Source organism: Anastrepha obliqua, chromosome 6 (assembly GCF_027943255.1).
Source record: "Anastrepha obliqua isolate idAnaObli1 chromosome 6, idAnaObli1_1.0, whole genome shotgun sequence".
Lineage (NCBI taxonomy): Eukaryota > Metazoa > Arthropoda > Insecta > Diptera > Tephritidae > Anastrepha > Anastrepha obliqua.
Window position 1 is genome coordinate 13,565,451 of NC_072897.1, and position 17,032 is coordinate 13,582,482.

The 17,032-nt window shown below is 40.7% G+C and overlaps 2 non-coding genes and 1 pseudogene across 2 annotated transcripts; all 3 read right to left on the reverse strand.

Annotated features, from left to right (window-relative positions):
• Positions 1-481: 481 nt before the first annotated feature.
• LOC129251033 (U2 spliceosomal RNA) lies at positions 482-607 on the reverse strand (annotated as a pseudogene).
• Positions 608-1,341: 734 nt separating this feature from the next.
• Positions 1,342-1,537, reverse strand: LOC129250907 (U2 spliceosomal RNA). Its single transcript, XR_008582843.1, has one exon. It is a non-coding gene; the product is annotated as a U2 spliceosomal RNA (small nuclear RNA).
• A 240-nt stretch (positions 1,538-1,777) lies between these two features.
• On the reverse strand, positions 1,778-1,973 carry LOC129251123 (U2 spliceosomal RNA). The gene has a single exon (XR_008582926.1). It is a non-coding gene; the product is annotated as a U2 spliceosomal RNA (small nuclear RNA).
• Positions 1,974-17,032: the final 15,059 nt, after the last annotated feature.

The window sequence follows — 17,032 nt, forward strand, 5'->3', positions numbered from 1 at the left end:
GGTCGACGTCGCTGAACAACACAGCGCAAATTTCGGGTGAACCGAAAGGCAAATCCCACACTTTTCGGCTTTCAATGCTTTGTGCCCCCTCAACAAAAAAAAAAAAAATACCAGTCTAACGGTTAGACTCGATAGAAGTGAAACCTTCCGTAAAACAAACTGAGAGAGAATAAGACGAAAGCAGCATTAGGAGCGGGATAATTATAGGTTCATTATAATATTGCTATAAAGTTCATATTTTATTTTCTTCATTTTATCATTATTCATCCTCAATGTTTTCAATTTCAACAAATGTACGAGTGGCTTATGATAGATAAAATATGATACAAATGCTTTGGTTTCGATGTTGTCAAAAAAAATACCCAAACGGACCGAAGAAACAGACTTACAAATTTCTTCCATTTTCGTCTACTTGTATTCATATAAAAATTTATGTCTCTTCCCACCAAAGCTAAATGTATTTTTATATTTCTTCTTGTATTTATTCAAGGCCGAAATCCCGGCGGTACTGCAATACCGGGCCAATCCGTGGCAGAGGTGGAGCAAGCTCCTAAGACACTCCGCCCATTTGATCACTTTGATCTTAGCCATAAGGCCGAGAAACGATAACCATACACAACCAACAAACTACCTTGTCATTACATTTTCTAATAAACCTTTTGAGAATTACACGCTCACAAAAATTAATGTACGAAATATTTATACCGATTCACTTAAACACGGCGAGCTGTTTGATTCATGTTCGTGCCTGTGTATGTGCATTTGTGCGTTCATATCGCCACAGTGCATGACTACCAGCCTTGGCTGAGCACAGTAAGAAAATGTATTCGAGCGTATATATGTATGTATGTACGTTAGTGTGCTTGTACGATTGTGCTCTGCGCTCAGCTTTGTGTCGATTTTACTGTGCGCTGCGCAGGTTAGGGTATTCTTGCAGAATTTAAAGATGATTCACACACTGTCGACCGACTGGGTACAGTTGTCACAAGTGATGATATTTATAATTTTTATATGAAAAATCAAGGCGAATCTTTTGGAGGTGGTAGCAATAACACAGCTGATTTGTTATTTTTTTCTTCCGCCGTGTACATTTGGATGTCAACATAAAATTGAATTACGAAACGTTTTACTTAGCTTAGTGTATGAATTCACCTTGGAAAAAATTCAATTTTCTTCTATAATCAATTTTAATAAAAAAAAACTGTTTTCAATAAATAATCAGAAATGTCCTGCAATGCAAATTAAAAAAAAAAAAATTCCATTTTCGTCTACTTGTATTCATATAAAAATTTATGTCTCTTCCCACCAAAGCTAAATGTATTAATATATTTCTTCTTGTATTTATTCAAGGCCGAAATCCCAGCGGTACTGCAATACCGCGCCAACCCGTGGCAGAGGTGGAGAGCAAGCCCCTAAAACACTCCGCCCATTTCCAAAAATCAGTTTAACATTTGTTGTCCTCCGATGGAGGATCTATCAGATGTTAAGCTGATAAAAACAGATACCACACTACCTAGTCAATAGATTTTCTAATAAACCTTTTGAGAATTACACGCTCACAAAAATTAATGTACGAAATATTTATACCGATTCACTTAAACTGACTTTCAGTATCTAAACCAAAAAACTGTTTTCAATATATTAAATAATCAGAAATGTCCTACAATGCAAATTTCAAAAAAAAAAAAAAAATTCCATTTTCGTCTACTTGTATTCATATAAAAATTTATGCCTCTTCCCACCAAAGCTAAATGTATTAGTATATTTCTTCTTGTATTTATTCAAGGCCGAAATCCCGGCGGTACTGCAATACCGGGCCAACCCGTGGCAGAGGTGGAGAGCAAGTCTCTAAAACACTCCGCCCATTTCCAAAAATCAGTTTAACATTTGTTGTCCTCCGATGGAGGATCTATCAGATGTTAAGCTGATAAGAACAGATACCACACTGCCTAGCCAATAGATTTTCTAATAAACCTTTTGAGAATTACACGCTCACAAAAATTATTTATATCAACATATAATATTTATATCAACATATAATATAACGCTTCGTAACTAAATAACTTTCAGGCCAGCGACGACAGCATGGCGCGGTAGCCGAGCGACTAGCAATGTGAGCTTCCGATCCAAAATCCTTGGTTCGAATCACAAGAAAAAATAAAAGTTATTTTTATTTAGTTCGTCGCTACGTTTATATCAACATATAATATAACGCTTCGTAGCCAAGAGGGTCGCTTTTTCGTTTCACTTTTCCTCAAATCACTCCCAACGATTCTAAAGAAGTTTTCACTTCAAAATAATAATAATAATAACAGGAGAGGAGCTTTTTCATGGCAGAAATACTCTCCTAGGTTTGCCATTGCCTGCCAAGGGGCGAACCCTATTAGAAGAAAACGTTTCTTCATTTTCATGTTTCAAGATTCGAACCTACGTTCTTTCTGAATTTCGCACATTTTTTATCTAAATATTTATATGCCACACATGTATATGAAATAAATATAACATATTTCACATCCTAATAGCAATCGATGCTATCAATACATATTCATACATACATGTGTATGCACACAAGTATGTACAGGTATGCTCCTTGAAATAACTTTTATCCTCGACAAACGCAGTTAAATGAAGAAACTAAATTGTTACGGGCTTAATGTTTATGTTTTCACAAAGCACTGTCTAAGAACTGAGCAAGCGTACGTTAAACGTATGCACATATGTACATATATTTATGCATATAATTGTATGTGCGCACTAATGTATCATATTTGATTTTATGACAAAATTTGATTTGCATATTTTTGATTTTTGTAAGATTTTAATATAAAATATTTTATTTAAATATTTATGTCGCAAGAAAGTAGATAATTGTATACCTACCATACATTACCATTAAACGTTCTATGCTCCCACTAGGAGTTAGAAGATCTCTTATTTATATCAAGAGATCAAAGATTTACATACAGATTTGTGTGTTATTATATACTTAATGAAATTTGGCATCCCCCAGTAGATATTCCAAATATTGTATTTACAGAAACAAAATAACTTCAAAGGCGCAGAAGCAGTAGTCTAAAATGTTCTTTAATACAACAAAACTATTTTATTCATAAACGCAAGCGCATATTTCTGAAGGCAGGGCTCGATCATTCATGAAACGAGCCCCACCACATCTTCCCTTGCGGGCCTGAGCTGCCCATAAACATTTTTTTTTCTTTAAGAAGGTAAAACTATTTGACGAACCATCAATTTTTGCCGTGGTAAGTGCCGGAATCTTTGTATATTCACACTTATGTATACACCTTATCGTGTCGGTCTCTTGCCGCGGGGATGAGGCTTAACCGGTGATTTAACCCCATGTTATGGAGATTAACTTACCACGAACTAAGATGGCAGCTCCATATAGGAATTGGGTATCCACCCATCCGCGAAACGGCGGAATTGGTGGCTACCTAAGTACTATGCGGAGATTACTGTACCGAAAACCTGGCAGCAGGTATAAAATGCATTTCTTTCGTACAATGTGGAGGCTAACGATATATTTTTCTTCACGATGTAACCCACTTTTGGGAAATCTTCCCGTCGAGCAATCGCCGGCTCGGGCATCGGATGTGCAGACCCGAACCTCACATACCTTTACAACTGGAACTGACACCCAGGGGTCCGGAGGAAGCGCAGTACTAGTGGTGAAAAATGGCACATAGGCTATGTCAATGGAGAGCCGTGGGGGAGTGCGCGATACACCGTCGTAAAAACGACCCGAAGCAACTGAACAAGTTGTGGAGGATGTGGGGATGGCGGACAATCTCTCAGTAGACTCAGATGGATCTCTGGTACCGAGTTAGTCTTTGACAACGGTCAAACCTGGTGCGAATCAGGTAAGTGCCGGTAAAAAGACTGAAGTTATTGAAGATTGGAACACAGGTGCTGGTCTATCCGCAAGGCAGATGTAACGAAGAAAACAGAAGGCGAAGAAAGCCGAAGCATTAGCTAAGGCAAGTACTCAAGTTCCGTCAACTTCGACACCAGTGATGGAAACGGGAAAGCGCGGCAGAACAGAGGATTTCTCTGTAACGTAGCACTCTTCTGGAAACGAGACGGGGTCTGTACCAACGACCGGGAAGAGAAACGGAAGTCGGAAATGCGTGCATCCTCAAATGTCGAATGACACACTTCCATCAACGAGAAGATACAAGTCATCAGATTGGAAGCAAAAAATGTCCCCTGTATCAAGCGGCGTATATCGAAACGAAAAAATGAGGATTGAGCAGATCAATCTAAACCATTGCGAGGCTGCACAAGAGCTCCTTAAACAAAGGGTATACGGGGTAGCAGATATACCAATAAAAGGGGAGATGCCTTGATTAAGGCATTCTCACTGCTTGATGCGGTTCTGCTAAACACTGGGGGAAAAAACACCTTCGAAGTGAATGGTCGTGCATCAATAATCGACATCACTTACGCCAGCAGGGCTCTAGTACGATCAGCAAGCTGGAAAGTGAGTGATTTTTACACAGGCAGTGACCACCTTGCCATTACGGTGGACTTTTCGCATGGAAAAGAAACCGTACAGAAAAAACAGAATAAGGGTTGGAGGGTGGAGACGCTTGATGAAGAAATGTTCCAAATCATGCTAGAAAAGAACCCAACTAGCACCAACGATGTGGAACTACAAGCGGAGCTGCTAGTAAAATATGTTAGCAGAGTTTGCGATGCCGCTATGTGCAGGAAAATACAGAGCGCTCCCAGAAAGCCTGTATACTGGTGGAACGAGGAGATTAGCACCCTAAGAAGCGAATGCAAAAAAGCAAGGCGCCTTTCCCAAAGGAGCTATGGGTTGGCAGAACACTACAGGTAGAGGACAGGCGCCAACTTGCCCAATTCTTTTAGAAAAGATTGTACAGACACTCTTTCCAAAGCAAGACATGCAACCAAGCCAGACCCAGTTCCACGCAGCAGAAAATAGTGTCACAATCAGTGAAGCAGAGGTGATTTTGGCAACGGAAAGTTTCGGCAATGCTAAGGCTCCAGGACATGACGGCATTCCGAACAAGGCGCTGAAGATTGCTATCAGGTGCAACGCAAAGCCATTTGCAGAACACTTCACCAAGTGTATAAATGAAGGCACGTTTCCGAAAGTATGGAAGAAGCAACAACTGGTCCTACTTCAGAAACCAAGTAAGCCAGCGGGTGACCCAAGTTCTTATCGGCCACTCTGCATGATAGATACTATGGCTAAAATCTTGGAGAAACTAATCTGCACGCGCCTGGAACAGCACCTGGAGAAAGCGCCGGCTGAACTATCCGAACATCAGTTTGGTTTCCGAAAAGGTCGTTCAACCATCGATGCCGTCAGGAGGGTGACAAACATTGCAAGCAAGGCTATTGAGGGTGACAGGTGGATGCATGGTGATAAAGAATACTGTGCAGTTGTTACCCTGGATGTCAAGAACGCCTTCAACTCGGCATACTGGCCCCATATTATAAAGGCTCTTGAAGAGAAAAAAACGTCAGCATACTTAGTACGGGTTATAAACAGTTATCTGTCGGAAAGAGTACTTCTGTACAACACAGATGAAGGTCCCAAGAGATATGCAGTGACGGGCGGAGTACCGCAGGGTTCTGTACTGGGCCCAATACTATGGAATGCATTATATGATGGGGTACTGCAACTCCCAATGCCGAGGGAAGTGCAAATAATAGGACACGCAGACAACATTGCGTTGACCATAGTCGCCAAAACAATCCCTCAGATTCAGAGTATCTGCAGCGAGGCAACAAAAAAGGTCAAACAATGGCTAACGGCGGCTAAACTCCAGCTAGCAGGGCAAAAAACAGAAGCAGTCCTCATTACGAATAGAAAAAAGTTAGAAACGACCACACTAAACATTGATGGGCTTAACGTCACAACACAGGCGGCACTACGATATTTGGGTGTAATGATCGATGCTCGACTAAGCTTCAGGGAGCACATTAAAAAAACATGCGGAAAGGCAGCCATGGTGACGGCGGCACTGTCAAGAATCATGGCCAACATCGGTGGTCTTACTCAGAGTAGAAGAGCGCTCCTGGCTAAAGTTACCCAGTCTACACTCATGTATGCAGCACCCATATAGGGTAAAGCCCTGATACAGAAAACATATGCGAAAAAGGCAGAAATAGTTTTTAGACTTATTTCCCTTAGAGTTGCCTGTGCTTTCAGGACAGTGTCGTTTGAAGCAGTATGTGCCATATCGGTTATCATGCCACCAGACATAACATGTGGAACATGTGTTCTTCTCCTGCCCGAGATACGCATCTGAAAGAATGTGCATTGAAGAAATCATAAAAGAAAAAATAACCCCGGGCAACATTGTAGATCACATGCTGCAGTCGAAGTTGGTGTGGGCCAAGATGAAAGAATGGTCCGCAAATGCGCTACAGGAACTGCGGAAAAAGGAATGGGAACGCAGTAAAGAAAGAAGACAAAGGAGTAATGAAGGGCGCACGGAAAGATAGATATAAATGAAGAGCCATAATGGCTAGCTTGGCCCTGCGATGCAATGCTTAAACGGCGGTACCGCAGGGCAAACGAAAGCTACAGAGGTCGGAGTTTCGTACGTAGGTGTACTGTTTCGCAAGTCCAGCTTAGTAGTAATACTGACTGTGCGTAGTCCTGAATGAGGTGCACCCTTAGCGATCAGTATGAATCGTGTATGCCGTCTGTACTGACGGTATCTATGTAAGATTCCCCCTTCGGATAAAAAAAAAAAAAAAACAAAACAAAAAAAAAAAAACACTTCTATCAACGTCTGGCGAATCATTCGCGAGAATGGCAGCAAAGCAACAAGGGCAACAAGAGTATCGCGACAGCTATCTTTGGAAAGCTATCGGTCAGTCGAAAGACGCTCCGACTTTCGAGGGTAAAAGCATGGTGAACAGCATCGTAAAGGTTCACTATTCCAACGCTTTCCCGAAAATGACTGGAAAAAGAGATAGCAAAAATTCCAGCCTACGAAAACAGCAAGTACATTCTTATTGAGAATAGCATCGAAAGACTGGTACGAGCGAGAGTCTGGATTCCGGCTCCTTCCTGTAGTTCAGCAGAACTCCTCACACGCATCAGTGTTCAAAGCAAAGATCTTGACACGAGACTCTCTCGTGAACTAAGCAGAAATCCGCTTGGTGTCGATCTTGGGTCTTTCAAGGTGCTGAAGTCGAAGTACGGCTGCCGTCCTCATCTATATCTAGGGTGAATCCATTTTCGTATCAAGGATAAGATGGGGGACAAAGCGTAAATATACTTACTCTCATGTCTGAAGTAATATTTATGTAGATAAATCTTAAATATAGCAAAGCGTCTACGTTTCTCCTGTGCCGTAGGCATGCAAAACTGCAAACAAACCCACACATAATACTAATACAAGAACCATGCGTATTTGCGGTCTCGGTGATATATCTTGGGAACAAATACTTCATTTCGAAGGGAGTATGAGACCGCAAGCAGAGATATCGTAGTTGGAAATATAAAGTACGGGAAAAGTGGGAATAGTGTCGAAACTTTCATAATTTCGGTCTACCTATCCTACGACTCTTTACAGCCACCTCCATCAAGGGAGCTCAGAGATGTAGTTAAGTATGCAGAATATAATAATCTGGGGCTAATAGTGAGCTGTGATGTAAATTCACAGAACATTGTATGGGGAAGCAGCAAATGCAACCCAGAGGTCTCAAGTTACTAGATTTTATCTTATCATCTGATTTGGTCATTCAAAACACTGCTAACAAACCAACTTTTGTGACCAATTTTGTGACCAAAAGGAGACCATAGGTGATTGATTTAACAGATACCATTAAGTCAGTTGAAAATCGAGTCAACCGATGACGAGTTTTGAAAGAGGACTCTCTTTCTGATCATCATCTTCTCGAATTCCGGCTGAAAATTGATACAATATCAATACCTTCCGGTAGGAGTCCTCGAAATGTGGACTGGAACAGGTATGGTGAACTTGAAACAGAGCGATTACCAAACCTGAAAAAACTCAAACCAGTAGAAATGATTGAAGATGCTACTGAGAAATGAGAAGATACTTAAATCAATTGCTTTGAGCAATTGTGCTCACTCAGGCAAAGTAGAAAAGGGAAAGCGGTTCCTTGGTGGAACGCTGAGCTGTCGAAGCTTTGTGTACGGTCCAGAAAACTTCTTAATAAGGCTTTAAAAACCCAAGGAGAAGAGAACTAGACCAATCATCGACACAAAGAGAATATAAGAAAAAAGTGCGGAAAGCCAAACTTGAATCCTATAGATAGTCCGGTCAATTTAGACATTCGAAGCTACTAAAATTCATAGCAAGCCGAAAATGGACGAAATTGTTCAAAACATATGTAAAAAAAAAATTATAAAGCTCCAAATCGATCCGGCCGGGGGGAAAAAATTGACTCGAGGTCAAAGGTTAAAAAATGGGTTTTTGGTGAATTTCTCGAAAACGGTCAGTTGTATTGCAAAATTAACTCAAACAAAAATTGTAGCCCATAAAATTATCTACAAAATAATATCAATGATGTTTCACCAAATACCACCGTTCCTAAGATATAATGAAGTAAAGAGTTGCACGTGTCATAATATGCACACATTTCCACGCCCCCTCGAAAGAAGTGTACTTAGCGCGTTTTTTTTTTACGTGATTTCCCCAGTAGGCCTATTCCACGGGTCTGTTGTGATTAAAATAAAAAAACGGAAGTAAAAAATGGATTTTCCGGATTTAAAACGGAATTAAAATTAGAAAATCGTAGATAAAAAATTAATTATTCCGGGTTACAGTCATATATGGTACAGTCTTCTTCCTCTTCTTCTTGATCTTCTTTTTCTTCTTCTTCTTTTTCTTCTTCTTCTTCATCCTGTCTGCAAGTAAATTGCGTCAATAACGAAGTATCGCATGCCCATTCGTCGGAGCCGAAAGCATCTTCTGCTGTTGCTGATTCAACATTAGAACACGATTGGCCTTGACTATTTGTGCACGCCAGAGAACAATATAGACCCACTTTTTTGCAACGACATTTGGCACTGCATTTTTTCTTACAGTTGCAAAAAATCGTGTTTAGTATTTTCTCTGGTGCAGGTGGCAGTAAAGTCTGAATCGGTTCTAATGTATCATCGACCAACCTCCAACCCCAATCTGTTGGGTCTAGCTGATTACCAAACCATACTTCATCTTGGTGATACATCCGGAAAAGATGTTGATGAACAGCGACAGATGTTGAAGGAAGACAAGTTAATTGCACTTGTTTTTTATTTCCAGTATTCTTAACATAACATGCATATCGATATTTATCTAAGCAAGTAGCTTTATTAGGCGCTCCGCACATACAGAGAAGAAACAAATTCCGCTGGTGATTACTTCTTGTCGAATTGAATCAACTTTTTTGAAAACTTCAGCACATTGAACTAGAACAGATGTTGTGCCACAGCCAGTTATTGCGCGTAAAAATAATACGTGACTTTAAACTTTATAAAAGTTTGACACATCCAAAAGATGAATCTATTTCCGACTGACTTTGAACTTTACCTGGTTTTAAGAAGAAAATTGTACTAAATTGCACTATTGCTGTTTCAATAATCAATACGTCAGCGTCATTATTAGCTTGTTTAATTGATATAACTATTTTCAGCAGTAAACTTTTCTTTCAGCATTGAAATAAACCGAGACTTGTTGTAAGTATTCCCAAGAAATTTTTGTTGCCTGGGAGGAACTGTCATAAGTTCATCAAACAAAATATCGGAAGATGAAGATGCTGCTAGAGTTCGACGACGTTGTTCTGCTGCTTTAATATTCGTCGTGCAATCATTATATCCATCACATACGACAGTAACTCTGGGTCCCTAATGTCGACGTACATACTGAACGCGCTCTTCGTTCGTTTCCAGATTTTTTAAAACAAAAATCGGATACACGTGATCTAGTACGAGGAGGGATTACTTCCGGTGCATTAACTTCTTGTTCTTCAGGTTGCCTTTTCTTAGCTGGCGCACTAGAAGATTTTCGAGTATAATTTTTACGCAAGTATTGTGTAGTGTCACAGATTTTTGTTTTTTAAGATATTCCGATACTTGCATTGATTAATGTCGTCATACCACGTTCGACAGTAACAGCTGCACTTTCAGTTAAAAGTTTAGCTCAAATAAAACAATTTTTGACATTTTTATAATAAAAATTAAAGCAACATAAAAAAGGTTAGAATAAACACGTGTTTTCACTACGAAATGACGCTCAAGACTACAATAGTTCCTTTAGGGGGAATTCTCACACAAAGCAGGTATACGACCGTAGCCACGCACACAATTGAACAGATGCGCAGTTGTCGTTTCTAGGTTACACTAGTATAAAAAATAAAGGAGTGGGTTTATTCTTCTTAATTGGCGCGATAACCGCTTACGCGATTTTGGTCGAGTTTAACAAAGCGCGCCAGTCGTTTCTTTCTCGTGTTAACCGGCGCCAATTGGACACACCAAGAAAAGTCAAGTCTTTCTCCACCTGATCTTTCCAACGCAGAGGAGGTCTTCCTCTTCCTCTGCTACCAGCAGCTGGTACCGCATCGAATACTTTCAAAGCCGGAGCGTTTGTATCCATTCGGACGACATGACCCAGCCAACGTAGCCGATGGATCTTTATTCGCTGCGCTCTGTCTATGTCGCCGTAAAGCTCATACAGCTCATCGTTCCATCGCCTGCGATGTTTGCTGTTGCCAACGTGCAAAGGTCCAAAAATCTTACGCAAAATCTTTCTCCCGAACACTCCAAGCGTCTCTTCATCGGATGTTGTCATCGTCCAAGCTTCTGCGCCATACGTTAATACGGGCATGATGAGAGTCTTGTAGAGTGTTAGTTTGGTTCGTCGAGAGAGGACTTTACTGCTCAGTTGCCTACTTAGTCCAAAGTAGCACTTGTTGGCAAGAGAGATTCTGCGTTGGATTTCAAGGCTGACATTGTTATCGGTGTTAATGCTGATTCCTAAATAAACGAAGACGTTTACAACCTCGAAATTATAACTATCAACAGTGACGTGGGTGCCGATACGCGAGTGCGCCGGCTGTTTGTTTGACGACAGGAGGTACTTCGTTTTGTCCTCATTCACCACCAGACCCATTCGCTTTGCCTCCTTATCCAGTTTGGAGAAGGCAGAACTAACAGCGATGTATGACTTCATTGGAAATAAACCAACCAGCATTTGTTACATTTCGAAATTTTTTGGATTTGGTTCGCTGTATGAGCGAATTCCCTATTTCCAGATAGGAATAAGAATTTTGAAGTGCGAGGGCACCAGTTTTTCATCATTGTTTGATTCATTAATACAGTATCATATACGAACGTTGCTATCATTGCATTATGTGTTGTCGGAGTTGGCACTTCTGCGGTGTATATTAGACATAAAAGAGGTCCTAGTACACTGTCTTGCGGTACTCCAGCTGTCATTGGTAGGATATCAGAATATTCTTCTTCATATCTTATAAAAAATGTTCGATCTGTTATGTAGCTCTTCAAAAATTCAAAGTAGTTTTGTGGAAAGATTCGTTTGAGGCTTTGCAATGTCTATATAGGTATACAGCTACACAATAGTTTTTGTCAGTCATATCGTTAAGTATTTTGTTAACAAGCTAGTAGATTTGTTGGACTGTTGAGTGTTGCCGTCTAAATCCGAATTGATAGCTTGGTATCGCTTTGTTTGCTGTCAAAATTGGTTCTAATCGGTCGAACAATATTTTTTCAAACATATTAGTAACTAGGAAACCCGGCCCCCTTCGCTGGGCACACTAAAATAGAATAGATATGGTTTAGAACAGAAAATATATGGTTTTCATATTATTTATTTCTTTATTCTTAATTCAAGCGCTTGGTTTTTGAGTAAGTATAAAATATAAATTGAACATCAGGAAAAAGGAAGATTGTTTTTAAATTTCAAATCAACGCATATGAATAAACAATCGTCTGTTTTCCTGACCATCCATGCATTTTTCGTTTCAATTTATATGTTTTATTAAGCATTGGAGCTTTTTTAACCATTATCCATTTATATTTTTCAAAAAAAAAAAAAACGAAAAAAATTGTTTTTACCACGAACACATAATTTCATTCGGATTTCACATTAAATTCTCAAATTTCGTAAGAAATTATTCACTGTTCCAAAATCCACTCCAAAAACATTCACAAACAATTTTTACATGTTGCACTTACGTTTTTTCCTTATGGCATCCAAATCAGAAAGAAATATTGACACATTGTAACTCACACTGTCAATTTGACAGTTCAGTTCCGCCCCAAGCGTTAAAAAAGTAAGCAACATTATGGCTGGCTGAAAAGAACGCTGTACCCGTTGCCACTGCTCCGAATTACAACCAAACTTTACGAAACCCATTTTCAATACTTACTTAACAATGTGTGTAAGTTTGGTTTAATTCGGTGCAAAGACACGGCGGGTCCACGTTTTGGCATATATTTCCAGACCCTAGTCATCAATAGGTATGAAAATTACCCCGTATTAAAGCACTTATCAACAGCTTTCATTTGATACCCATATTGTACATACACAACCAAAGGTTACCCGGGTCCACGTTTTGACCTATATCTCGAGACCCCAGTCGCGGAGCGGCATGAAAAATACTCTGTACTAAAGCATTCACCAACAGCTTCAATTTGATATCCATATTGTACAAACACATTCTAGGGTCCACGTTTTGGTCTCTATCTCGAGACCCTAGTCACGGAGCGGATGGAAATACTCTGAACTAAAGCATTCACCAACAGCTTCCATTTGATACCCATATTGTACATACACATCCGAAGGTTACCCGGGTCCACGTTTTGACCTATATCTCGAAACCCTATCTACCAATAGGTATCCAAACTATACGGAAACCATCTTCAATACCTCCTTAACAATGTGTGTAAGTTTGGTTTAATTCGGTTCAAAGACACGGCGGGTCCACGTTTTGGCATATATTTCCAGACCCTAGTCATAAATAGGTATGAAAATTACCCCGTATTAAAGCACTTATCAACAGCTTTCATTTGATACCCATATTGTACATACACAACCAAAGGTTACCCGGGTCCACGTTTTGACCTATATCTCGAGACCCCAGTCGCGGAGCGGCATGAAAAATACTCTGTACTAAAGCATTCACCAACAGCTTCAATTTGATATCCATATTGTACAAACACATTCTAGGGTCCACGTTTTGGTCTCTATCTCGAGACCCTAGTCACGGAGCGGATGGAAATACTCTGAACTAAAGCATTCACCAACAGCTTCTATTTGATACCCATATTGTACATACACATCCGAAGGTTACCCGGGTCCACGTTTTGACCTATATCTCGAAACCCTATCTACCAATAGGTATCCAAACTATACGGAAACCATCTTCAATACCTCCTTAACAATGTGTGTAAGTTTGGTTTAATTCGGTGCAAAGACACGGCGGGTCCACGTTTTGCCATATATTTCCAGACCCTAGTCATCAATAGGTATGAAAATTACCCCGTATTAAAGCACTTATCAACAGCTTTCATTTGATACCCATATTGTACATACACAACCAAAGGTTACCCGGGTCCACGTTTTGACCTATATCTCGAGACCCCAGTCACGGAGCGGCATGAAAAATACTCTGTACTAAAGCATTCACCAACAGCTTCAATTTGATACCCATATTGTACATACACATCCAAAGGTTACCCGGGTCCCCGTTTTGACCTATATCTCGAGCCCTATCCACCAATAGGAATCCAAACTATACGGAAACCATCTTCAATACCTTCTTAACAATGTGTGTAAGTTTGGTTTAAGTCGGTGCAGACGCGCCCGGTTAGCGAACACACACAAAAAGTTGACTTTATTTTATATATAAGATTTTTTTCAGTTTGTGTCCTAAAAATCCAAATATCTTACGGAACCCTATTTTTTTCCAAAATAAAATGTAATCCATGTTACTCATGGATAATGTAGTTTTCGAATGGTGAAAGAATTTTTAAAATCGGTCCAGTAGTTTTTGAGCCTATTCGTTACAAACAAACAAACAAACAAACAAAGTTTTCCTCTTTATAATATTAGTATAGATAAACTATTGGGTCTTTTGGTGGCATCTTTTCCTGGTTTGGGTATGGCGGTAATTTGAGCAGTTTTCCATAGTTCATAGAAGTATTTAGTCTCTAATATGCAATTAAATACATTTCTTATGAATTGCAATACTCTTTCAGGAAACTCTTTTAAAATTTTTCCATTTATTAGCTCATATCCTGGAGCTTTTTTGACGTGATAACGTCTTATAATTCGATTTAGCCGGCTGCACGCACGAAAAAATGTGTCGTTACCTTGCTCATTAGTGTTACCTTGCTCATTTGTTGTTACCTTGCTCATTGCCGTTACCTTGAATGAACTGCAAGCGAAAGCGCGGAACGAACAAAGCAAACGAACGGCAACGTTCGACATCTTGCTCTCTCCTACTTAAGTGAGCGTAAATATGTATGTATATGCGCATATGTACATATATAAATTCCCGTACTTGTATTTGCATATGCCTTCTTATTGATTATTATAATATTAATTTGATTTACTTGAAGAATTTAAAATAAAACCAAGTTTGTTAATAATACCTATTGTTTTAATGTTATTATTATTAATTTTTTTATTATATATGAAGGAGAAAATGTATGGCAACATTTACCATATACCTTATAAGATATGTTGTATACTAATATATGTATGTATATAAACATGCATATGCATATACAATTTCGCGCAATTTTCAAAAAGAACAATTCTATATGTAAAGATGCATATAAGTCATATGGACATATCAAATATACGAATCTATTCCGTACGCAAGCAAATGTAAGCTAATGTGCTTGAACTGCAAGCGAGAGCGCGGAACGAACGACAAAGAGCACAATCGGCCCCCGCGTTCGGCAACGTTCGACATCTGGCTCTGTCCTACTTGAGTGAGCATATATGTGTATGTATATGCGCATATGTAGGTATATAAATTCACATACTTGTATTTGCATATGCCTTCTTCCTGTGTGCATGGTAATGAACCATTTCTCTGTTGAGAATAGGACGATGATAGAAAAAGTAGGAAATGAAAGGGAGTGTTTCGAGTGTAAAGTGTCTTGAAAAAGTCAAATCGATGATGGTGCCTCTTAGTGTTGTTGACTTATTAACGTCTGATGCACAATCGAAATTGAGGGAATGTGGGTAGGAAAAGGTCCGCTCGGACCTAGCGTGGGTGTACAGTGGTCCAGCACCATAGGGATGAACTCAAAGTTTTTAAGAATGCTAGAGTGTCCGTAACTTAAGTCTAGCCCATGGCCCGAATACCTTAATCTGATTGCGGCGCGTGCAGCGGTAGTTTTTCCTACAATGTCCACGGGCGCCACATTCAGCATAGCGTTAAGCGCTAGAGTAGGAGTGGTACGGAGAGCCCCACTGATTCCAATGAGGGCAGACCTTTGTACCTTCTCCAGCTTCTTAACTGATACCATCCTTTCTAGCGAGTTCCACCAGACAAGGACTCCGTATAGCAAGATTGGTTTTATAATTGTGTTATAATGCCAAAAAGTGACTTTAGGCGAGAGGCCCCATCTTTTGCCGATAGCGCCCCTGCAACCATACAAGGCGACCTCAATGTTTGGCTTCCATGTAAGACCTCTGTCAAGGATGAGTCCCAGGTACTTCACCTTGTCAGAGAGCACCAACGGAGCGCCCGATATTGAGGGGAGAAACACCCTTGGTACTTTGTATTTCCTCGTAAATAAGACGAGCTCCGTCTTCAGAGGATTTATCGATAGGCCACAATTAGCGGTCCAATTTACAACTAGATTCAGATAACCCTGCATCAGTTCCATCAGAGTATCTAGAAACTTGCCTCTGACAATAAGTGCCACGTCATCCGCGTAGGCAATCACCTAACAGCCCCTCCCCTCCAGCTCCTCCAGCAGACCGTTAAGTACGGCAACCCAGAGTAGTGGCGAGAGAACACCGCCTTGCGGAGTGCCTCTGTTCACTTGCCGGCGGAGAGAGGTGTCACCCCATTCTGCCACGACCGTTCTATCGGTAAGCATCGTGTGGATAAGCCTTATAAGTTCGGTTCCGACTCCTAGTTTACCTAGCGACCTGGTGATTGCCTCCGGGAGGACATTATTAAAAGCCCCCTCAATGTCGAGGAAGGCACCCACAGTGAACTCCTTCTGGTAGAGGGACACCTCGATGTCCTTAACAATTGTATGCAAAGCAGACTCTACCGATCTGACTTTACATTAAGCATGTTGAGCGTACGATAAACGCCCCCGAGGAATTTCACTCCTTATGTGCAGATCAATCAGCCTATCCAGGGTTTTTAAGAGGAACGAGGAGAGACTGATTGGTCTGAAATCCTTAGGGGATACATGTGAAATCTTACCTGCCTTGGGTATGAAAGTTACTCTCACAGCCCTCCAAGATCTGGGTATGTAGCCCCTATCTATGCAGCTCGCGTAGATAGGAAGAAGCCAATGACAAGATACCTCCGCAGATTTCTGCAGTTGAGTCGGTATAATGCCATCGGGCCCAGGCGACTTGAAGGGTTTGAAAGAGCCCAAGCCAGGCGTCGCTTATTCAGCAAGCGGTGGTGGGTGTGTGGAGTGTTATGCGTCCTATCCCAGCCGATATTAAGCGAGTCCGGATTTGTCGGAAAATGGGCGTCAAGGAGTAACCGTAGTGACTCCTCGCTGCTCATGGTCCAGCACCCCGAGCTGTCTTTCAGGTACCCCATAGGTGTGGAATTCCTCGAGAGAATACGTCTGAATCTCGCGGACTCATGACAGCCCTCCACGCTTTCGCAGAATCTCCGCCATGAGTCTCGCTTCGCTTTCCTGATTTCGGACTTGTAAATACCCAGTCCTACTCTGTACAGTTCCCATCCCAAGGGAGACTTAAGTTTTCTGGCTCTATTAAAGAGCCGCCTACATGAAGCCCTGATTTCCGAGAGCTCGGTTGTCCACCAAGGCGGCTTTTCCTAT